The sequence below is a fragment of the Podarcis cretensis genome, assembly GCF_951804945.1.
Source record: "Podarcis cretensis genome assembly, chromosome: 2".
Taxonomy (NCBI): domain Eukaryota; kingdom Metazoa; phylum Chordata; class Lepidosauria; order Squamata; family Lacertidae; genus Podarcis; species Podarcis cretensis.
In genome coordinates this window covers 9,005,152-9,029,520 of record NC_137171.1, presented here as the reverse complement: position 1 = coordinate 9,029,520, position 24,369 = coordinate 9,005,152, and the positions used below count along the sequence as shown (strand labels likewise).

The following is a 24,369-nucleotide window of genomic DNA, read 5'->3' as shown; positions in this document are numbered from 1 at the left end:
TCATGCGAACAGAGTCAATATTTTAATTAATATTGGTTTATTAATTGGTTTATTAATTACAAGCAAACAGCAAAGAACCTGCACAAACAATGCTAACACCAAACCCTACGTATAGTAAGTAAAATAGAAAAATCGCCACCCGACCCCACCCCCACCCATCGTTACCCCCCTCCACCTCTTTCCCCTATTCTTCCTAATGTCTCAACAAATGAAAATGATTTGTAAAAATGTTACATGGGGGGAGAAAACATGAGAGAGAGACATTGCACACTTTTGTAAATCAACAAAATCATTAATAAATAAATAAATAAATAAATAACTACTAGTCATAAAAAAGGGCCTCCTCACCTGAAGGACATCAAAGCCCACCTGAAGTCCCAAAACAAAACTATCAGATCCTGATCCACACAGATCAATCCGTGTATGGAGCGATCTGCGTTGATCTGGGTCTGATAGTTTACGACTCCCTGTTGTAGGGTATAACATGTATAATAGTATGTTTTGGGACTTCAGGTGGACTTTGATGTCCTTCAGGTGAGCTTTGGGGCGTACGGCTTTCCTCCATCTCTACTGCGCAGGATTCCTCGGGAATGACAAGATCACTTGCACAGCTTTCCTCCATCTCCACTGTGGAGGATTTCTCTTGAATTACCAGATCTAGGAAAGAACCACACTTCGAACAAGTAGTTTGACTCTGGCTTTTCATCCCACTTCCTGGGGTAATCACCACTACAGTTTCTATTAGAGATGTATCTGTTGTGGAGGTCCTGATGCAACATCTCTCCATCCCAACCAATGCTGCACTCAGCAGCTGGAAACCCGCAGCGATATAGCCTAGATAAATAGAAGGTCCAATATGCTGCTCGATGGGAATTTGAGGCAATTCAAAAGTTTCGGGGAAGTCAATTTCCCCATTTTGTAAGACAGCAGACATGTTCCATACCACAGAAATCAGGACGAGTATCCCTGCAACTAAGTTCAGCAGAGCTCCAAGCCTAAAAAAGCGAAAGAGAAAATCCTTATGTTTTCTGGGCTTGAACACATTGTACAAGGTAAATGAAATTAATCCTAGGGCCACTGAATTCATAATGGAAGCTAATGCCATTAAATTCTGTGCAATAAAAATTTCCCTCGGGAGGGTTGGATGTTGCTCACTGAGATCTTCACAATGGTAATAAGAGTTGCCGTCGTTAGAAGGGTCTTTCCAAAAGCAGACCTGCCAGATTCCAACCCAGATGTTTCCAGAGCCAATCCCCTTGATGTTTTCCACACGCCACACTCTCCAGTTGACACTGAGTGTTGACACAATGCACATCGGCAAGGCCAAAATATCCACCAGGAATGCAGTTATCTGGAGACCGGACACTAATCTCAGCCACCTGACTGCCAGGGAGCCTTCTTTCACCCGCATGGGGGGTTTGGAGAGGAGGGGACCAGGGGAGACATTGGCAGACATCCTGGAAACAAAAGAGAAGACAACATGCAGTGAGAGAGGGAATAACAAGCATGTCTAGTCATTGAAGGACATCCTTCCTCCTGCATTCTTCCTTCCATGCACAGAAAGAAGCAGCAAAAGAAAGAGTTCCCCTGCTCTCTCCCACCCCCTGGTTAGGTAGAGACATCTGATCCAGAGAAGCCGCAACTCAGACTTTCTTCCAGCACACTGCTACTGATTTAATCTACTGTTGCATTGTTCCTGTGAAAATGGCCAGAACCTCAGCAACCTGTTGTGGATGGGAAGCTGCTCACAATTTCGCTGTTTTGTGAGTTAAACCACAGAGCCTAGGACTTGCCGATCAGAAGGTTGGCGGTTCGAATCCCCGCGACAGGGTGAACTCCCATTGCTCGGTCCCTGCTCCTGCCAACCTAGCAGTTCGAAAGCACTTCAAAGTGCAAGTAGATAAATAGGTACCGCTCCGTCGGGAAGGCAAACGGTGTTTCTGTGCGCTGCTCTGGTTCGCCAGAAGCGGCTTAATAATGACCCGGACGCTGTATGCCGGCTCCCTCGGCCAATAAAGCGAGATGAGCGCCACAACCCCAGAGTCGGTCACAACTGGACCTAATGGTCAGGGGTCCCTTTACCTTTACTGCACCTATCTTTTCCCACTGAGCATAAACACAGCTGATGGCATAGCGAGGAATGTTTAATCCATAAATTTACATGAAATGCCTTCCTCAGCCGTAGTCTAGCGTGCCAGGAACAAAGCAGGTATTTGCCACTGAGCTGACGTTCGCCTGAGCAGCCGGCCAGCCACAGGAGCAACTGCTCTGCAGAATTCTTAGGTCAGTTACAGTTACAGTTAGAATCCTGACAACAACACAAATCTAAACTCCAGGGTACTGGTCATTTGAAACATCAGGAAAGTGGAAAATGGGAGGGAACTCAGTTCCCTTCTTTCCCAAAACAGAGTGTCTTTTCCAGGACACTGTGCAGTTAAAACGCGTTCTTCCTGAAGTCAGATTCAGAGCAGTTCCAGCAGTAAAAATGGTGATAAAGTATGTGTATCTCAGTACAGATTTGTTTGATGGGCCTGAATGCATTTCATAAAGGATCTCCATGTACAAGAAAGGCTAATAGCATGAGGCCCTGAACCATAAGAATTGCCGTGGCAAAATTATTGAAGACTCCTTACAAACCTCTCATTCTTCTTCCCCATCACATCTTGTTTGGACATTATGGTAAGGGAGAAGATCTTAGCTCTTTTCCTTTGCACTGGGACCACATGGAATTTGTGCCATGGGACCCCATCACTCACACCAATACAGGCAATACCATTTTCAGAACCTAGTTGCCCATGATTTAAAATCGCTTTCCTAAGACACTTCCGTCAAAATATTTGTGCTGCTTTCTTTCCTTTCCTTTCTGTGTTGATGCTCCGAATGTGAGCTGCTCAGCTGCATGCAGTTTCCACTGAAGTGTGTGTGTGTGTGATTTCACCTGAAATAACTTTGGGAGCCAGCCTTTAGAAATCTAAAGTAGATATCAAATTCAGAGGAATTAAAAGCTGTCATCTTTTTGACTATTTTAAACACCTTAGAGCATACACAAATGTTAATGTTTGAAGGAAGGCAGCACATGGAGCATTGGAGCCATCCATTCATTTCAGGAGTTGTGACCATTGATAAGATGAAGCACTTTCACATCGCATGGCAGTGTGCAGTGCTTTTAAAAAGGTAAAGGTAAAGGACCCCTGACAGTTAAGTCCAGTCGCGAACGACTCTGGGGTTGCGGCACTTATCTGGCTTTACTGGCCCAGGGAGCCGACGTTGGTCCGCAGACAGTTTTTCCGGGTCATATGGCGAGCATGACTAAGCCGCTTCTGGCAAAAGCACAGCAGCGCACAGAAACGCCGTTTACTGTCCCTCCAGAGCGGTACCTATTTATCTACTTGCACTTTGACGTGGTTTGGAACTGCTAGGTTGGCAGGAGCTGGGACCGAGCAATGGGAGCTCACCCCGTCAAATACGCAAGTCCAGTTCTGTATCTGCATGACATCATCCACACCCAAATGCTCTCCCGTTCTGTTTCCCCCACTTAATCCGGATACACCATCTCCACTGAAAACTCTGCTCAGTGACACCCATCCAATAGAAAAGTGCTGACCGTCTTCATGCAGATACACTTCCGTGCAGGGGTTTAGCCAACAAGTTCTTCCCGAGTGCAGGGATGTTTTCAGAGGCTCTTTGCTTTTCCCTGCCTCCCCTTTCATCCTCACCTGAGGAGATCTTGGCCATTCTCTTGGCAGGGACCTCCGTTCTCAGGCTGGATTTCTGTTTTCCTTCATTCCTCCTTCTCTCCATCTGGTTCACTGAGCAAATAAGAGAGAGGAGGTTGCATGCAAGTCAAGGTGTGCAATGGATCTTCAGGGCATTTGGGAGGAAGAAAAGGTTCAGGAACAAGCAACGCAGCAGCCCCCCAAGCGTAAAAACACATTTGGACATCTCGCTTATGAGATCCCCCCCCGGCCGCCGCCTTTTAGGATATAAATGCAGAACATCCTGTGCTCCTATTAATATACAAAGTGGGGTATTTCATATGATAAGAACAGAAGAAGCTGCCTTATACGGAGCCAGACCAATTCTGAGAAAGTGCTACATGGGCCAGTCCACCAATTGGCTACCAATGAGAACAAAGCAAAACACAAAATGGCTGCCATGGTGGATGGCAAAAAATGGCTGCCATATGGTGTGGTATGAATAAATTTGCCTGGCTGTGAGTGTGAAGGCCACTCCCTACAAAGCCCTTTTCACCTGGCCTAGGCCTAGACTCACTAGCCCTGCAAAAGAGGCTCCCCTTGAGGCCGGAGGAACATCGCCTGGCTGTGGGGCATGATTCAAAACTTTTGTGGGATAAGGCTGGTGGTATTCAATGGGAAGCAGCAAACGCAGTATTCCGAAAGGCAATGAGGTTTTGCTGCGCATGCTCTATACTGCTACATGAATTGTGCAAATAGGCAGCAGAGTAGGGTGCCAGGTCCCCCCCCCCTCTGCCACAGGCCCTTCACCTGCTGTATTTTTCTTTGGGTAATATTCCAAATCTCCTGGCTCCTCCTTGTCTGCAGAACCTAAGGGAGCAGCACGAAGTTCTCCGTCATCCTCCCAGATCTCCACCCTTTTAGTTCTTGGGAATCCTGGCTTTGTGATTAGAAAATTTCCCCAAGAACAAAAACAGTTACAGTGGCCTCAGATGCTCCTTTGAAGCAGTAATTTGGAAGATCCTAACATCTTCTCTGCACGTCACTCTAGGCAGCTGTAGGCGGTTTCTGCAGCAGAATTCTCCACAGAGTGCACAACTGGAGAAGTGCCTTTGTAACTCTTTGAGTTTTCAGGATGCCAGGAACGATTTGCACAGTTAACCCAAAAGATGAGCAAAAGATGCATGTGCAGGATCAAAACAAAGGTTTGTCCTGGAATATCAGTTCTGGGTGGGGGGAAGAGCTAAGTGCCTTTATGCCCTGCCTGGAAGCTTCCTTGAATCATCCGTCCGGTTTTTGTGGCCATCAGTGCCTTGGACTAGAATGGGCTATCGGTCTGTTTGCATGATCTTAAGCAATTGTGAGGTTGGGTAACTCGCAATCTGAACAGCAGTGCCTTTTTCTAGAAAGTCAAACATATTTTCTGTTTCTGTGATATTAAGCTTTACTTAGAATAAGATACATTCTCCCCAAATCGCAGTCTCCCTCTGTCCTCATCTGCCACAGTCCACAAAACTCTGGGTGTCTTTTTCTGTAGACCTTGTGCTTTCCAAACATTGGAGAAATATTGGAGAAATATTGGAGAAATACCATATATTTATATAGATTTCTTCTACTATATATTACTTCCGGGTTTCACCACTCGCACATGCGCAGAAGCGCCAAATTGCGCCTGTGCAGGCGTGGCGCTTCAGGATGTGAACGCTGTGGATTGCGGACGTGCCTCAGACACGGGTTATGTCTGCAACCCGAGGTTCCACTGTACCAATTTTGTTTTAGGGCTTAACTTGCAGTAAATGTTATTCCTTTATTCATAATTGTTCTCATTGTTCCACTGTAAACTGCTCTTAAAATTTTTGCATCCATTTTGTCATATAAGGTTTTGCTTGTTCGGGCTCAGTGTCATATTTGAGTAATAGTTTATAAATTTTACCCAAAAGGTAGAACTCTGTTATGATGGACTTAAATTCTGTCTTTTCACTGATTTAAATGTTTGCCATACAGTCTTTCTTGAATCTGGATATTAGTTGACAGTATGTAAGCAGTTTCATATTTTTTCTCCTCTTTAATACTTTGGCATGTATTTGATCTGTTCTTGAAGATGAACCATATATTGGTACAATATATAGTCATATATTCTCCTATCGGCTCTAATAATAATGTTCCAGTGGTGACATTACAGTGCAGGTAAGGGCATTTTTGTGATTTTTGTAGTGCAACTCATGATTTTTGTGGTGCAGGGTGTGCCCCTGGCTATGATGTGTGATTTGACGGTGAGTTTGGGGAGCCCCAATGTGAAAAGAGTGAGGATCCATGAGGATCCGTGCTTCAAAACCACGTTTTTGAGCCATGGAGTGGCCAGGAAACTGTGGATCTGAGTTTTTTTTTTGTGGTGCAGGCATAATGTGTGATTTGATAGTGAGTTTGGATTGCCCCAATGCAAAAAGCATGAGGATCCATGAGGATCCGTGCTTCAAAACCATGTTTTTGGGCTACGGTGTTGCCAGGAAGCCGTGGATCCGTGATTTTTGTGTTGCATGCTGTGCCCATGGCCATGATGTTTGATCTGATGGTGACTTTGTGCTGATCTAGTGCAAAAATCATGAGGATCTATGAGGATCCGTGCTTCAATACCACGTTTTTGGGCCATGGAGTGGCCAGGAAGCCGTGGAGCCAAGTTGTTTGTGGTGCAAGCTGTGACCCTAGACATGATGTGTGATTTGACGGTGAGTTTGGATTGGCCCAATGCAAAAAGCATGAGGATCCATGAGGATCCGCGCTTCAAAACCACGTTTTTGGGATACGATGTCGCCAGGAAGCCATGGATCAGTGATTTTTGTGGTGGATACTGTGCCCATGGCCATGATGTTTGATCCGATGGTGACTTTGGGCTGATCTAATGCAAAAATCATGAGGATCTATGAGGATGCGTGTTTTTTAACCATGTTTTTGCTCCATTTCGGCAGCACGAAACTGTGGATGCGTGGTTTTTTTGGTTCTGCTTACAGACTAAAAAGTGGTCTGCAGTATCATGGTGTTTTTATTTTGTTTCACCATAAAAATCATATGAATTCATGAGGATCCATGCCTCGGATCCATGTTTTTGTTGTGCTGCATCCACATTTTTGATAGTCCAGTCTGTAGGCATGCCTTCCAGGTGTGAGTTAACACTGCATTTGTTGGAGTTATTTTTTAAAAAGTGGAGGATCCATGAGGATCCGTGTAGATCCACCTTTAACCCAGACCCAAGTGCACAATTATCAAGAACAGAATCCTACACAGGAGTAGACCCACCAGTTAGGCTTTAGTGGGTCTGCTCTGGAGGAGGCTCTGAAAAACGGGACGAGAGCGTGCATTAAGACCGGCCAAGATCATGCGAACAGAGTCAATATTTTAATTAATATTGGTTTATTAATTGGTTTATTAATTACAAGCAAACAGCAAAGAACCTGCACAAACAATGCTAACACCAAACCCTACGTATAGTAAGTAAAATAGAAAAATCGCCCCCTGACCCCACCCCCACCCATCGTTACCCCCTCCACCTATTTCCCCTATTCTTCCTAATGTCTCAACAAATGAAAATGATTTGTAAAAATGTTACATGGGGGGAGAAAACATGAGAGAGAGACATTGCACACTTTTGTAAATCAACAAAATCTTAAATAAATAAATAAATAACTACTAGTCATAAAAAGGGCCTCCTCACCTGAAGGACATCAAAGCCCACCTGAAGTCCCAAAACAAAACTATCATATCCTGATCCACGCAGATCCATCCGTGTATTTAGCGATCTGCGTTGATCTGGGTCTGATAGTTTACGACTCCCTGTTGTAGGGGATAACATGTATAATAGTATGTTTTGGGACTTCAGGTGGACTTTGATGTCCTTCAGGTGAGCTTTGGGGCGTACGGCTTTCCTCCATCTCTACTGCGCAGGATTCCTTGGGAATGACAAGATCACTTGCACAGCTTTCCTCCATCTCCACTGTGGAGGATTTCTCTTGAATTACCAGATCTAGGAAAGAACCACACTTCGAACAAGTAGTTTGACTCTGGCTTTTCACCCCACTTCCTGGGGTAATCACCACTACAGTTTCTATTAGAGATGTATCTGTTGTGGTGGTCCTGATGCAACATCTCTCCATCCCAACCAATGCTGCACTCAGCAGCTGGAAACCGGCAGCGATATAGCCTAGATAAATAGAAGGTCCAATATGCTGCTCGCTGGGAATTTGAGGCAATTCAAAAGTTTCGGGGAAGTCAATTTCCCCATTTTGTAAGACAGCAGACATGTTCCATACCACAGAAATCAGGACGAGTATCCCTGCAGATAAGTTCAGCAGAGCTCCAAGCCCAAAAAAGGTTAAGAGAAAATCCTTGTGTTTTCCGGGCTCGAGCACATTGGAAAGAGCAAATGACTGTAATACAAGGGCTGCTGAATTCATAACGGCAGCTAAGACCATTAAGTCCTGAGCAATAAAAATTTCCCTCGGGAGGGTTGGATATTGCTCACTGAGATCTTCACAATGGTAATAAGAGTTGCCGTCGTTAGAAGGGTCTTTCCAAAAGCAGGCATCCCAGATTCCAATCCAGATGTTTCCAGAGCCGATTCCCTTGACGTTTTCCACACGCCACACTCTCCAGTTGACACTGAGTGTGGATGCAATGCACATCGGCAAGGCCAAAATATCCATTAGGAATGCGGATAATTGGAGGCAGGACACGAATCTCAGCCACCTGACCACCAGGGAGTCTTCTTTCACCCGCATGGGGGGTTTGGCCAGGAGGGGACCCAGGAAGACATTGGCAGACATCCTGGAAACAAAAGAGAAGACAACATGCAGTGAGAGAGGGAATAACAAGCATGTCTAGTCATTGAAGGACATCCTCCCTCCTGCATTCTTCCTTCCATGCACAGAAAGAAGCAGCAAAAGAAAGTTCCCCTGCTCTCTCCCACCCCCTGGTTAGGTAGAGACATCTGATCCAAAGAAGCCGCAACTCAGACTTTCTTCCAGCACACTGCTACTGATTTAATCTACTGTTGCATTGTTCCTGTGAAAATGGCCAGAACCTCAGCAACCTGTTGTGGATGGGAAGCTGCTCACAATTTCGCTGTTTTGTGAGTTAAACCACAGAGCCTAGGACTTGCCGATCAGAAGGTTGGCGGTTCGAATCCCCGCGACAGGGTGAGCTCCCATTGCTCGGTCCCTGCTCCTGCCAACCTAGCAGTTCGAAAGCACTTCAAAGTGCAAGTAGATAAATAGGTACCGCTCCGTCAGGAAGGCAAACGGCGTTTCTGTGCGCTGCTCTGGTTCTCCAGAAGCGGCTTAATAATAACCCGGACGCTGTATGCCGGCTCCCTCGGCCAATAAAGCGAGATGAGCGCCGCCACCCCAGAGTCGGTCACAACTGGACCTAATGGTCAGGGGTCCCTTTACCTTTACTGCACCTATCTTTTTCCACTGAGCATAAACACAGCTGATGGCATAGTGAGGAATGTTTAATCCATAAACTTATGTGAAATGCCTTCCTCAGCTACAGTCGAGCGTGCCAGGAACAAAGCAGGTATTTGCCACTGAGCTGATGTTCGTTCGCGAGAAGCAGCTTAGTCATGCTGGCCACATGACCCGGAAGTTGTATGCCGGCTCCCTCGGCCAATAAAGCGAGATGAGCGCCGCAACCCCAGAGTCGGTCACGACTGGACCTAATGGTCAGGGGTCCCTTTACCTTTACTGCAACTATCCTTTCCCACTGAGCATAAACACACCTGACGGCATAGTGAGGAATGTTTAATCCATAAACTTACGTGAAATGCCTTCCTCAGCTAGAGACTAGCGTGCCAGGAACAGAGCAGGTATTTGCTAGGTGCTCCTGAGCCTCAAGAAGACTGAGCTGTTGGCCACTGAGCTGACATTCGCCTGAGCAGCCGGCCAGCCACAGCAGCAACTGCTCTGCAGAATTCTTAGGTCAGTTACAGTCTAGTTAGAATCCTGACAACACCACAAATCATAACTCCAGGGTACTGGTCATTTGGAACATCAGGAAAGTGGAAAATGGGAGGGAACTCAGTTCCCTTCTTTCCCAAAACAGAGTGTCTTTTCCAGGACACTGTGCAGTTAAAACACGTTCTTCCAGAAGTCAGATTCAGAGCAGTTCCAGCAGTAAAAATGGTGATACTGTATGTGTATCTCAGCACAGATTTGTTTGATGGGCCTGAATGCATTTCATAAAGGATCTCCATGTACAAGAAAGGCTAATAGCATGAGGCCCTGAACCATAAGAATTTCCTTGGCAAAAATATTGAAGACTCCTTACAAACCTCTCATTCTTCTTCCCCATCACATCTTGTTTGGATATTATAGTAAGGGAGAAGATCTTAGCTCTTTTCCTTTGCACTGGGACGACATGGTACCATATCGCAGCATCTATTAACAGCCCCCCCCCCCAAAAAAAATCTCTGAGAATTCCAAAGAGCTCAATATGGTTTCCAGAACCCTAAGAAAGCTGCAGTTCCCAGCACCTTTAACAAACTACAGTTTCCAGGATTCTTGGTGTACGGTACGGCTACCGGCGTTGCAAAGCCAAGTTCACAGTCCTAAAAAGAAAGCTGGTTTATGCAGGAATATAGGTCCCCAATTAAGGGCTGCTTCAAGCAGGAAGATGGAGAGGCAGTGTGGCCTATTGGTTAGACTGCCAAACAAGGACCTGGGAGGCACCGGGGTTCAAATCCCCCACTCGGCTATGAAGCCACATCTAAAAGAGCATAGAAATAAACAAGAACACAGAAATAAAGAAGACCACGAAATGATACAAGCATGTCCCCCCGCTTTGCAGCCTCCTTTGAACAGATGTGAGGAGGCTCGGTGTGCCATCCTGCCAAGAGCCAGGCAGCTGGCTTAAATTCTGCTCAGCTGGGCGGGATTTCAGGCAAACCCCACCCTGATTCAAAAGCAGGTTTGTCTGGATCTCTCTCCTAAACAGTCCCCCTTCTTCGTTTTAGCAGGGAATCCAGTCTCATTCAGGCAGGTGGATGCCTTGAATTTCCTGCTGAAACCCCCAAGTTGTCCAACTCTATTTTAGCTGAAATCCCATCTTGATTGAGGAAGGGGGTTTGCATTAGAAGTGGGACGGGCGGGGAGGGGGAATAGTTTCTAGCAGCAGTACCTCCCCAGGTGTTTTGAGGACCTATTACTAATTGATTTTCTATACAAACCTTTTGCAAACAGATCTTTTTTTAAAAAAGAAACACTGTAAGCCACACATTTCCTGTGAATTACCCTCCATGACCATTGGAGTGGCCAGGAAGCCGTGGAGCCAAGTTGTTTGTGGTGCAAGCTGTGACCCTAGACATGATGTGTGATTTGACGGTGAGTTTGGATTGGCCCAATGCAAAAAGCATGAGGATCCATGAGGATCCGTGCTTCAAAACCACGTTTTTGGGATACGATGTCGCCAGGAAGCCATGGATCAGTGATTTTTGTGGTGGATACTGTGCCCATGGCCATGATGTTTGATCTGATGGTGACTTTGGGCTGATCTAATGCAAAAATCATGAGGATCCATCAGGATGCGTGTTTTTTAACCATGTTTTTGCTCAATTTCGGCAGCACGAAACAGTGGATGCGTGGTTTTTTTGGTTCTGCTTACAGACTAAAAAGTGGTCTGCAGTATCATGGTGTTTTTATTTTGTTTCACTATAAAAATCATATGAATTCATGAGGATCCATGCCTCGGATCCATGTTTTTGTTGTGCTGCATCCACGTTTTTGATAGTCCAGTCTGTAGGCATGCCTTCCAGGTGTGATTTGACACTGCATTTGTTGGAGTTATTTTTAAAAAAGTGGAGGATCCATGAGGATCCGTGTAGATCCACTTTAACCCAGACCCAAGTGCACAATTATCAAGAACTGAATCCTACACAGGAGTAGACCCACCAGTTAGGCTTTAGTGGGTCTGCTCTGGAGGAGGCTCTGAAAAACGGGACGAGAGCGTGCATTAAGACCGGCCAAGATCATGCGAACAGAGTCAATATTTTAATTAATATTGGTTTATTAATTGGTTTATTAATTACAAGCAAACAGCAAAGAACCTGCACAAACAATGCTAACACCAAACCCTACGTATAGTAAGTAAAATAGAAAAATCGCCACCCGACCCCACCCCCACCCATCGTTACCCCCCTCCACCTATTTCCCCTATTCTTCCTAATGTCTCAACAAATGAAAATGATTTATAAAAATGTTACACGGGGGAAAAAACATGAAAGAGAGACATTGCACACTTTTGTAAATCAACAAAATCTTAAATAAATAAATAAATAAATAAATAAATAAATAAATAACTACTTGTCATAAAAAGGGCCTCCTCACCTGAAGGACATCAAAGCCCACCTGAGGTCCCAAAACAAAACTATCATATCCTGATCCACGCAGATCCATCCGTGTATGGAGCGATCTGCGTTGATCTGGGTCTGATAGTTTATGACTCCCTGTTGTAGGGTATAACATGTATAATAGTATGTTTTGGGACTTCAGGTGGGCTATGATGTCCTTCAGGTGAGCGTACGGCTTTCCTCCATCTCTACTGCGCAGGATTCCTTGGGAATGACAAGATCACTTGCACAGCTTTCCTCCATCTCCACTGTGGAGGATTTCTCTTGAAATACTAGATCCAGCAAAGAACCACACTTCAAACAAGTAGTTTGACTCTGGCTTTTCATCCCACTTCCTGGGGTAATCACCACTACAGTTTCTATTAGAGATGTATCTGTTGTGGTGGTCCTGATGCAACATCTCTCCATCCCAACCAATGCTGCACTCAGCAGCTGGAAACCCGCAGCGATATAGCCTAGATAAATAGAAGGTCCAATATGCTGCTCGCTGGGAATTTGAGGCAATTCAAAAGTTTCGGGGAAGTCAATTTCCCCATTTTGTAAGACAGCAGACATGTTCCATACCACAGAAATCAGGACGAGTATTCCTGCAGATAAGTTCAGCAGAGCTCCAAGCCCAAAAAAGGTTAAGAGAAAATCCTTATGTTTTCTGGGCTTGAACACATTGTACAAGGTAAATGAAATTAATCCTAGGGCCACTGAATTCATAATGGAAGCTAATGCCATTAAATTCTGTGCAATAAAAATTTCCCTCGGGAGGGTTGGATGTTGCTCATTGAGATCTTCGCAATGCCAAAAAGAGTTGCCGTCGTTAGAAGGGTCTTTCCAAAAGCAGACCTGCCAGATTCCAACCCAGATGTTTCCAGAGCCAATGCCCTTGATGTTTTCCACACGCCACACTCTCCAGTTGACACTGAGTGTGGATGCAATGCACATCGGCAAGGCCAAAATATCCACCAGGAATGCAGTTATCTGGAGGCTGGAAACTAAGCTCAGCCACCTGACTGCCAGGGAGCCTTCTTTCACCCGCATGGGGGGTTTGGAGAGGAGGGGACCAGGGGAGACATTGGCAGACATCCTGGAAACAAAAGAGAAGACAACATGCAGTGAGAGAGGGAATAACAAGCATGTCTAGTCATTGAAGGACATCCTTCCTCCTGCATTCTTCCTTCCATGCACAGAAAGAAGCAGCAAAAGAAAGTGTTCCCCTGCTCTCTCCCACCCCCTGGTTAGGTAGAAACATCTGATCCAGAGAAGCCGCAACTCAGACTTTCTTCCAGCACACTGCTTCTGATTTAATCTACTGTTGCATTGTTCCTGTGAAAATGGCCAGAACCTCAGCAACCTGTTGTGGATGAGAAGCTGCTCACAATTTCGCTGTTTTGTGAGTTAAACCACAGAGCCTAGGACTTGCCGATCAGAAGGTTGGCGGTTCGAATCCCCGCGACAGGGTGAGCTCCCATTGCTCTGTCCCTGCTCCTGCCAACCTAGCAGTTCGAAAGCACTTCAAAGCGCAAGTAGATAAATAGGTACCGCTCCGTCGTGAAGGCAAACGGTGTTTCTGTGCGCTGCTCTGGTTCGCCAGAAGCGGCTTAATAATGACCCAGACGCTGTATGCCGGCTCCCTCGGCCAATAAAGCGAGATGAGCGCCGCAACCCCAGAGTCGGTCACAACTGGACCTAATGGTCAGGGGTCCCTTTACCTTTACTGCACCAATCTTTTTCCACTGAGCATAAACACAGCTGATGGCATAGTGAGGAATGTTTAATCCATAAACTTACATGAAATGCCTTCCTCAGCCGGAGTCTAGCGTGCCAGGAACAAAGCAGGTATTTGCCACTGAGCTGACGTTCGCCTGAGCAGCCGGCCAGCCACAGGAGCAACTGCTCTGCAGAATTCTTAGGTCAGTTACAGTTACAGTTAGAATCCTGACAACAACACAAATCAAAACTCCAGGGTACTGGTCATTTGAAACATCAGGAAAGTGGAAAATGGGAGGGAACTCAGTTCCCTTCTTTCCCAATGCAGAGTGTCTTTTCCAGGACACTGTGCAGTTAAAACGCGTTCTTCCTGAAGTCAGATTCAGAGCAGTTCCAGCAGTAAAAATGGTGATAAAGTATGTGTATCTCAGTACAGATTTGTTTGATGGGCCTGAATGCATTTCATAAAGGATCTCCATGTACAAGAAAGGCTAATAGCATGAGGCCCTGAACCATAAGAATTGCCGTGGCAAAATTATTGAAGACTCCTTACAAACCTCTCATTCTTCTTCCCCATCATATCTTGTTTGGATATCATAGTAAGGGAGAAGATCTTAGCTCTTTTCCTTTGCACTGGGACCACATGGAATTTGTGCCATGGGACCCCATCACTCACACCAATACAGGCAATACCATTTTCAGAACCTAGGTGCCCATGATTTAAAATCGCTTTCCTAAGACACTTCCGTCAAAATATTTGTGCTGCTTTCTTTCCTTTCCTTTCTGTGTTGATGCTCCGAATGTGAGCTGCTCAGCTGCATGCAGTTTCCACTGAAGTGTGTGTGTGTGTGTGTGTGTGTGTGTGTGATTTCACCTGAAATAACTTTGGGAGCCAGCCTTTAAAAATCTAAAGTAGATATCAAATTCAGAGGAATTAAAAGCTGTCATCTTTTTGACTATTTTAAACACCTTAGAGCATACACAAATGTTAATGTTTGAAGGAAGGCAGCAAATGGAGTATTCGAGCCATCCATTCATTTCAGGAGTTGTGACCCTGATAAGATGAAGCACTTTCACATCGCATGGCAGTGTGCAGTGCTTTTAAAAAGGTAAAGGTAAAGGACCCCTGACAGTTAAGTCCAGTCGCGAACGACTCTGGGGTTGCGGCACTTATCTGGCTTTACTGGCCCAGGGAGCCGACGTTGGTCCGCAGACAGTTTTTCCGGGTCATATGGCCAGCATGACTAAGCCACTTCTGGCGAAACCAGAACAGCACACAGAAACGCCGTTTACCGTCCCTCCAGAGCGGTACCTATTATCTACTCGCACTTTGACGTGGTTTGGAACTGCTAGGTTGGCAGGAGCTGGGACCGAGCAACGGGAGCTCACCCCGTCAAATACGCAAGTCCAGTTATGTATGTGCATGACATCATCGACACCCAAATGCTCTCCCGTTCTGTTTCCCCCACTTAATCCGGATACACCATCTCCACTGAAAACTCTGCTCAGTGACACCCATCCAATAGAAAAGTGCTGACCGTCTTCATGCAGATACACTTCCGTGCAGGGGTTTAGCCAACAAGTTCTTCCCGAGTGCAGGTTTGTTTTCAGGGGCTCTTTGCTTTTCCCTGCCTCCCCTTTCATCCTCACCTGAGGAGATCTTGGCCATTCTCTTGACAGGGACCTCCGTTCTCAGGCCGGATTTCTGTTTTCCTTCATTCCTCCTTCTCTCCATCTGGTTCACTGAGCAAATAAGAGAGAGGAGGTTGCATGCAAGTCAAGGTGTGCAATGGATCTTCAGGGCATTTGGGAGGAAGAAAAGGTTCAGGAACAAGCGACGCAGCAGCCCCCCAAGCGTAAAAACACATTTGGACATCTCGCTTATGAGATCCCCCCCCCCCCCCGCCGCCGCCTTTTATGATATTAATGCAGAACATCCTGTGCTCCTATTAATATACAAAGTGGGGTATTTCATATGATAAGAACAGAAGAAGCTGCCTTATACGGAGCCAGACCAATTCTGAGATAGTGCTACATGGGCCAGTCCACCAATTGGCTACCAATGAGAACAAAGCAAAACACAAAATGGCTGCCATATGGTGTGGTATGAATAAATTTGCCTGGCTGTGAGTGTGAAGGCCACTCCCTACAAAGCCCTTTTCACCTGGCCTAGGCCTAGACTCACTAGCCCTGCAAAAGAGGCTCCCCTTGAGGCCGGAGGAACATCGCCTGGCTGTGGGGCATGATTCAAAACTTGTGTGGGATAAGGCTGGTGGTATTAAACGGGAAGCAGCAAACGCAGTATTCCGAAAGGCAATGAGGTTTTGCTGCGCATGCTCTATACTGCTACATGAATTGTGCAAATAGGCAGCAGAGTAGGGTGCCAGGTTTCCCCTCCTCCCTGCCACAGGCCCTTCACCTGCTGTATTTTTCTTTGGGTAATATTCCAAATCTCCTGGCTCCTCCTTGTCTGCAAAACCTAAGGGAGCAGCACGAAGTTCTCCGTCACCCTCCCAGATCTCCACCCTTTTAGTTCTTGGGAATCCTGGCTTTGTGATTAGAAAATTTCCCCAAGAACAAAAACAGTTACAGTGGCCTCAGATGCTCCTTTGAAGCAGTAATTTGGAAGATCCTAACATCTTCTCTGCACGTCACTCTAGGCAGCTGTAGGCGGTTTCTGCAGCAGAATTCTCCACAGAGTGCACAACTGGAGAAGTGCCTTTGTAACTCTTTTGAGTTTTCAGGATGCCAGGAACGATTTGCACAGTTAACCCAAAAGATGAGCAAAAGATGCATGTTGAAATATACTCAGAGTACAGTACATAACACATGTGCAGGATCAAAACAAAGGTTTGTCCTGGAATATCAGTTCTGGGAGGGGGGAAGAGCTAAGTGCCTTCATGCCCAGCCTGGAAGCTTCCTTGAATCATCCGTCCGGTTTTTGTGGACATCAGTGCATTGGACTAGAATGGGCTATCGATCTGTTTGCATGATCTTAAGCAATTGTGAGGTTGTGTAACTCGCAATCTGAACAGCAGTGCCTTTTCCTAGAAAGTCAAACATATCTTCTGTTTCTGTGAGATTAAGCTTTACTTAGAATAAGATACATTCTCCCCAAATCGCAGTCTCCCTCTGTCCTCATCTGCCACAGTCCACAAAACTCTGGGTGTCTTTTTCTGTCGACCTTGTGCTTTCCAAACATTGGAGAAATATTGGAGAAATATTGGAGAAATACCATATATTTATATAGATTTCTTCTACTATATATTACTTCCGGGTTTCACCACTCGCACATGCGCAGAAGCGCCAAATTGCGCCTGTGCAGGCGTGGCGCTTCAGGATGTGAACGCTGTGGATTGCGGACGTGCCTCAGACACGGGTTATGTCTGCAACCCGAGGTTCCACTGTACCATTTTTGTTTTAGGGCCTAACTTGCAGTAAATGTTATTCCTTTATTCATAATTGTTCTCATTGTTCCACTGTAAACTGCTCTTAAAATTTTTGCATCCATTTTGTCATATAAGGTTTTGCTTGTTCGGGCTCAGTGTCATATTTGAGTAATAGTTTATAAATTTTACCCAAAAGGTAGAACTCTGTTATGATGGACTTAAATTCTGTCTTTTCACTGATTTAAATGTTTGCCATACAGTCTTTCTTGAATCTGGATATTAGTTGACAGTATGTAAGCAGTTTCATATTTTTTCTCCTCTTTAATACTTTGGCATGTATTTGATCTGTTCTTGAAGATGAACCATATATTGGTACAATATATAGTCATATATTCTCCTATCGGCTCTAAGAATAATGTTCCAGTGGTGACATTACAGTGCAGGTAAGGGCATTTTTGTGATTTTTGTATTGCAACTCATGATTTTTGTGGTGCAGGGTGTGCCCCTGGCTATGATGTGTGATTTGACGGTGAGTTTGGGGAGCCCCAATGTGAAAAGAGTGAGGATCCATGAGGATCCGTGCTTCAAAACCACATTTTTGAGCCATGGAGTGGCCAGGAAACTGTGGATCTGAGTTTTTTTTTTGTGGTGCAGGCATAATGTGTGATTTGATAGTGAGTTTGGATTGCCCCAATGCAAAAAGCATGAGGATCCATGAGGATCCGTGCTTCAAAACCATGTTTTTGGGATACGGTATCGCCAGGAAGCCGTGGATCCGTGATTTTTGTGTTGCATGCTGTGCCCATGGCCATGATGTTTGATCTGATGGTGACTTTGTGCTGATCTAGTGCAAAAATCATGAGGATCTATGAGGATCCGTGCTTCAATACCACGTTTTTGGGCCATGGAGTGGCCAGGAAGCCGTGGAGCCAAGTTGTTTGTGGTGCAAGCTGTGACCCTAGACATGATGTGTGATTTGACGGTGAGTTTGGATTGGCCCAATGCAAAAAGCATGAGGATCCATGAGGATCCGTGCTTCAAAACCACGTTTTTGGGATACGATGTCGCCAGGAAGCCATGGATCAGTGATTTTTGTGGTGGATACTGTGCCCATGACCATGATGTTTGATCTGATGGTGACTTTGGGCTGATCTAATGCAAAAATCATGAGGATCCATCAGGATGCGTGTTTTTTAACCATGTTTTTGCTCCATTTCGGCAGCACGAAACTTTGGATGCGTGGTTTTTTTGGTTCTGCTTACAGACTAAAAAGTGGACTGCAGTATCATGGTGTTTTTATTTTGTTTCACTATAAAAATCATATGAATTCATGAGGATCCATGCCTTGGATCCATGTTTTTGTGGTGCTGCATCCACGTTTTTGATAGTCCAGTCTGTAGGCGTGACTTCCAGGTGTGAGTTGACACTGCATTTGTTGGAGTTATTTTTTAAAAAGTGGAGGATCCATGAGGATCCGTGTAGATCCAACTTTAACCCAGACCCAAGTGCACAATTATCAAGAACTGAATCCTACACAGGAGTAGACCCACCAGTTAGGCTTTAGTGGGTCTGCTCTGGAGGAGGCTCTGAAAAACGGGACGAGAGCGTGCATTAAGACCGGCCAAGATCATGCAAACAGAGTCAATATTTTAATTAATATTGGTTTATTAATTGGTTTATTAATTACAAGCAAACAGCAAAGAACCTGCACAAACAATGCTAACACCAAACCCTACGTATAGTAAGTAAAATAGAAAAATCGCCACCCGACCCCACCCCCACCCATCGTTACCCCCCTCCACCTATTTTCCCTATTCTTCCTAATGTCTCAACAAATGAAAATGATTTGTAAAAATGTTACATGGGGGGAGAAAACATGAGAGAGAGACATTGCACACTTTTGTAAATCAACAAAATCTTAAATAAATAAATAAATAAATAAATAACTACTAGTCATAAAAAGGGCCTCCTCACCTGAAGGACATCAAAGCCCACCTGAAGTCCCAAAACAAAACTATCATATCCTGATCCACGCAGATCCATCCGTGTATTTAGCAATCTGCGTTGATCTGGGTCTGATAGTTTACGACTCCCTGTTGTAGGGGATAACATGTATAATAGTATGTTTTGGGACTTCAGGTGGACTATGATGTCCTTCAGGTGAGCTTTGGGGCGTACGGCTTTCCTCCATCTCTACTGCGCAGGATTCCTCGGGAATGACAAGATCACTTGCACAGCTTTCCTCCATCTCCACTGTGGAGGATTTCTCTTGAATTACTAGATCCAGCAAAGAACCACACTTCGAACAAGTAGTTTGACTCTGGCTTTTCATCCCACTTCCTGGGGTAATCACCACTACAGTTTCTATTAGAGATGTATCTGTTGTGGAGGTCCTGATGCAACATCTCTCCATCCCAACCAATGCTGCACTCAGCAGCTGGAAACCCGCAGCGATATAGCCTAGATAAATAGAAGGTCCAATATGCTGCTCGCTGGGAATTTGAGGCAATTCAAAAGTTTCGGGGAAGTCAATTTCCCCATTTTGTAAGACAGCAGACATGTTCCATACCACAGAAATCAGGACGAGTATTCCTGCAGATAAGTTCAGCAGAGCTCCAAGCCCAAAAAAGGTTAAGAGAAAATCCTTGTGTTTTCCGGGCTCGAGCACATTGGAAAGAGCAAATGACTGTAATACAAGGGCCGCTGAATTCATAACGGCAGCTAAGACCATTAAGTCCTGAGCAATAAAAATTTCCCTCGGGAGGGTTGGATATTGCTCACTGAGATCTTCACAATGGTAATAAGAGTTGCCGTCGTTAGAAGGGTCTTTCCAAAAGCAGGCATCCCAGATTCCAATCCAGATGTTTCCAGAGCCGATTCCCTTGACGTTTTCCACACGCCACACTCTCCAGTTGACACTGAGTGTGGATGCAATGCACATTGGCAAGGCCAAAATATCCATTAGGAATGCGGATAATTGGAGGCAGGACACGAATCTCAGCCACCTGGCCACCAGGGAGTCTTCTTTCACCCGCATGGGGGGTTTGGCCAGGAGGGGACCCAGGAAGACATTGGCAGACATCCTGGAAACAAAAGAGAAGACAACATGCAGTGAGAGAGGGAATAACAAGCATGTCTAGTCATTGAAGGACATCCTTCCTCCTGCATTCTTCCTTCCATGCACCGAAAGAAGCCGCAAAAGAAAGAGTTCCCCTGCTCTCTCCCACCCCCTGGTTAGGTAGAAACATCTGATCCAGAGAAGCCGCAACTCAGACTTTCTTCCAGCACACTGCTACTGATTTAATCTACTGTTGCATTGTTCCTGTGAAAATGGCCAGAACCTCAGCAACCTGTTGTGGATGGGAAGCTGCTCACAATTTCGCTGTTTTGTGGGTTAAGCCACAGAGCCTAGGACTTGCCGATCAGAAGGTTGGCGGTTCGAATCCCCGCGACAGGGTGAGCTCCCATTGCTCGGTCCCTGCTCCTGCCAACCTAGCAGTTCGAAAGCACTTCAAAGTGCAAGTAGATAAATAGGTACTGCTCCGGCGGGAAGGCAAACGGCGTTTCTGTGCGCTGCTCTGGTTCGCGAGAAGTGGCTTAGTCATGCTGGCCACATGACCCGGAAGTTGTATGCTGGCTCCCTCGGCCAATAAAGCGAAATGAGCGCCGCAACCCCAGAGTCGGTCACGACTGGACCTAATGGTCAGGGGTCCCTTTACCTTTACTGCAACTATCCTTTCCCACTGAGCATAAACACACCTGACGGCATAGTGAGGAATGTTTAATCCATAAACTTACGTGAAATGCCTTCCTCAGCTAGAGTCTAGCGTGCCAGGAACAGAGCAGGTATTTGCTAGGTGCTCCTGAGCCTCAAGAAGACTGAGCTGTTGGCCACTGAGCTGACATTCGCCTGAGCAGCCGGCCAGCCACAGCAGCAACTGCTCTGCAGTATTCTTAGGTCAGTTACAGTCCAGTTAGAATCCTGACAACACCACAAATCATAACTCCAGGGTACTGGTCATTTGGAACATCAGGAAAGTGGAAAATGGGAGGGAACTCAGTTCCCTTCTTTCCCAAAACAGAGTGTCTTTTCCAGGACACTGTGCAGTTAAAACACGTTCTTCCAGAAGTCAGATTCAGAGCAGTTCCAGCAGTAAAAATGGTGATACTGTATGTGTATCTCAGCACAGATTTGTTTGATGGGCCTGAATGCATTTCATAAAGGATCTCCATGTACAAGAAAGGCTAATAGCATGAGGCCCTGAACCATAAGAATTTCCTTGGCAAAATTATTGAAGACTCCTTACAAACCTCTCATTCTTCTTCCCCATCACATCTTGTTTGGACATTATAGTAAGGGAGAAGATCTTAGCTCTTTTCCTTTGCACTGGGACGACATGGTACCATATCGCAGCATCTATTAACAGCCCCCCCCCCAAAAAAAAAATCTCTGAGAATTCCAAAGAGCTCAATATGGTTTCCAGAACCCTAAGAAAGCTGCAGTTCCCAGCACCTTTAACAAACTACAGTTTCCAGGATTCTTGGTGTACGGTACGGCTACCGGCGTTGCAAAGCCAAGTTCACAGTCCTAAAAAGAAAGCTGGTTTATGCAGGAATATAGGTCCCCAATTAAGGGCTGCTTCAAGCAGGAAGATGGAGAGGCAGTGTGGCCTAGTGGTTAGACTGCCAAACAAGGACCTGGGAGGCACCGGGGTTCAAATCCCCCACTCGGCTATGAAGCCACATCTAAAAGAGCATAGAAATAAACAAGAACACAGAAATAAAGAAGACCACGAAATGATACAAGCATGTCCCCCCGCTTTGCAGCCTCCTTTGAACAGATGTGAGGAGGCTCGGTGTGCCATCCTGCCAAGAGCCAGGCAGCTGGCTTAAATTCTGCTCAGCTGGGCGGGATTTCAGGCAAACCCCACCCTGATTCAAAAGCAGGTTTGTCTGGATCTCTCTCCTAAACAGTCCCCCTTCTTCGTTTTAGCAGGGAAGCCAGTCTCATTCAGGCAGGTGGATGCCTTGAATTTCCTGCTGAAACCCCCAAGTTGTCCAACTCTATTTTAGCTGAAATCCCATCTTGATTGAGGAAGGGGGTTTGCATTAGAAGTGGGACGGGCGGGGAGGGGGAATAGTTTCTAGCAGCAGTACCTCCCCAGGTGTTTTGAGGACCTATTACTAATTGCTTGAATGATTTTCTATACAAACCTTTTGCAAACAGATCTTTTAAAAAAAAGAAACACAGTAAGCCACACATTTTCTGTGAATTACCCCCCATGACCATTCCAAAGCTAAGAATAGTAATAGTAATAGTAATAGTAATAGTAATAGTAATAGTAATAGTAATAGTAATAGCAGCATATTGGGCATTATCTCTGCATTGGAACGAAATAGGGGTGGACTGTCTAAAATAATTGTGCCCAGAAAAGGGTGTGGTGGACAGGAGAGGTTTAGGAGAGAGAGAGTGACGCCTCCCTTCCCCCAGCTTCATCCACAGCTAAATTTGATGTGAAATGTGCTTTTCTTAAAAGAACAAAAAGCCAGCCACAGGGACAGTCTAAGAAACAATATTTTTGGGGGGAGTGAGGCGATAGCTCCATTAGAGGTTCCACACTGTTAAGGAAAATTCCGGGTTGAGAGACTATTCAACAGCCCAGCTCCTCGGGGTACAGGTCCCCCCACAGGTCCATGTGGTCAGTAAAAAAAGGAAATTCCAGCAAACAAGCAGTTTGGAGCAAAACAGCAGTCAGTAGACTCAGAGCCTTTATTGTTGCGCAACAAGTTCAACAGCAGCCAGTGAACCCAGAGCATGGGGCCACATTGACTTTGAAAACTTTCCCACCGTGTGTCAGAATACAGTTTGCACAGCATCATCAATACATCATTGCTACATCACTAACAAGTCACAAAAGGAGAGGGTTACACAAAATTAGCATAGACAGCTATGTCAGGGCAACACCCAAGTACAGTATTAGCTTAGCATCATAGGCTAACATGTCTTAAGTACCCACCACCCAAAGTACAACAGAACTTCCTTGGCATGTCTGGACCCGGGGGCAAGTCTGGGGATGAGAACAAGGAGCCCAGCAATTGTCACCTCTGGGCATTTCCTGGGGCAGGAGGTGTGTACCCATGTCTTCAAGCTTGGGGAGGTGGAAGGGGAAAGAGTCTTTTTTCCAAGGGCAAAATGGTGCTGGAATGGAGGAACTTGGCAAAGGGGTTGATTTTATAGGATTCATAAAGCTTGTTATCTTCCCTGAGCTGTCAAGTCAAAAGGATAGGTTCATGCATAATGTTTGTAACATTTAAGAACTTTAAAGATGTGCCCCCCCCCCGTAGGTTCCGTAGGAACCGCAAATATTTTCTCCGCATTTAACTACAGTTCAGACATAGACATATTTAGTCCCATATGTTATATTTTTGTTGTTGTTTAGTCGTTTAGTCGTGTCCGACTCTTCGTGACCCCATGGACCAGAGAACGCCAGGCACTCATGTCCTCCACTGCCCCCCGCAGCTTGGTCAGACTCATGCTGGTAACGTCGAAAACACTATCCAACCATCTCGTCCTCTGTCGCCCCCTTCTCCTTGTGCCCTCCATCTTTCCCAACATCAGGGTCTTCTCCAGGGAGTCTTCTCTTCTCATGAGGTAGCCAAAGTACTGGAGCCTCAGCTTCACAATCTGTCCTTCCAGTGAGCACTCAGGGCTGATTTCCTTCAGAATGGAGAGGTTTGATCTTCTTGCAGTCCATGGGACTCTCAAGAGTCTCCTCCAGCACCATAATTCAAAAGCATCAATTCTTCGGCGATCAGCCTTCTTTATGGTCCCGCTCTCACTTCCATACATCACTACTGGGAAAACCATAGCTTTAACTATACGGACCTTTGTTGGCAAGGTGATGTCTCTACTTCTCAAGATGCTGTCTAGGCCTGTCATTGCCCTTCTCCCAAGAAGCAGGCGTCTTTTAATTTCGTGGCTGCTGTCACCATCTGCAGTGATCGTGGAGCCCAAGAAAGTAAAATCTCTCACTGCCTCCATTTCTTCCCCTTCTATTTGCCAGGAGGTGATGGGACCAGTAGCCATGTTATAACCATGTTATATAACCATGTTATATAGATATGCACTTATAAGCAACCTGGTACATCACAACACTCAAGTCCCTTCCAAGCAAACCTAGACTGTCAA

At 45.6% G+C, this 24,369-nt stretch overlaps 1 protein-coding gene and 1 long non-coding RNA gene across 3 annotated transcripts in view; one reads left to right on the top strand and one right to left on the bottom strand.

Moving 5' to 3' along the window:
- The window catches only part of LOC307210707 (claudin-34-like), a 219,286-nt gene that overhangs the window by 133,048 nt on the left and 61,869 nt on the right, over positions 1-24,369 (top strand). The gene's annotated exons all lie outside the window — the stretch shown is intronic.
- LOC307210796 lies at positions 272-4,548 on the bottom strand. The gene is made up of 2 exons (XR_013836123.1): positions 3,717-4,548; positions 272-1,457 (listed from the first exon to the last, which is right to left on the bottom strand). It is a non-coding gene; the product is annotated as an uncharacterized lncRNA (long non-coding RNA).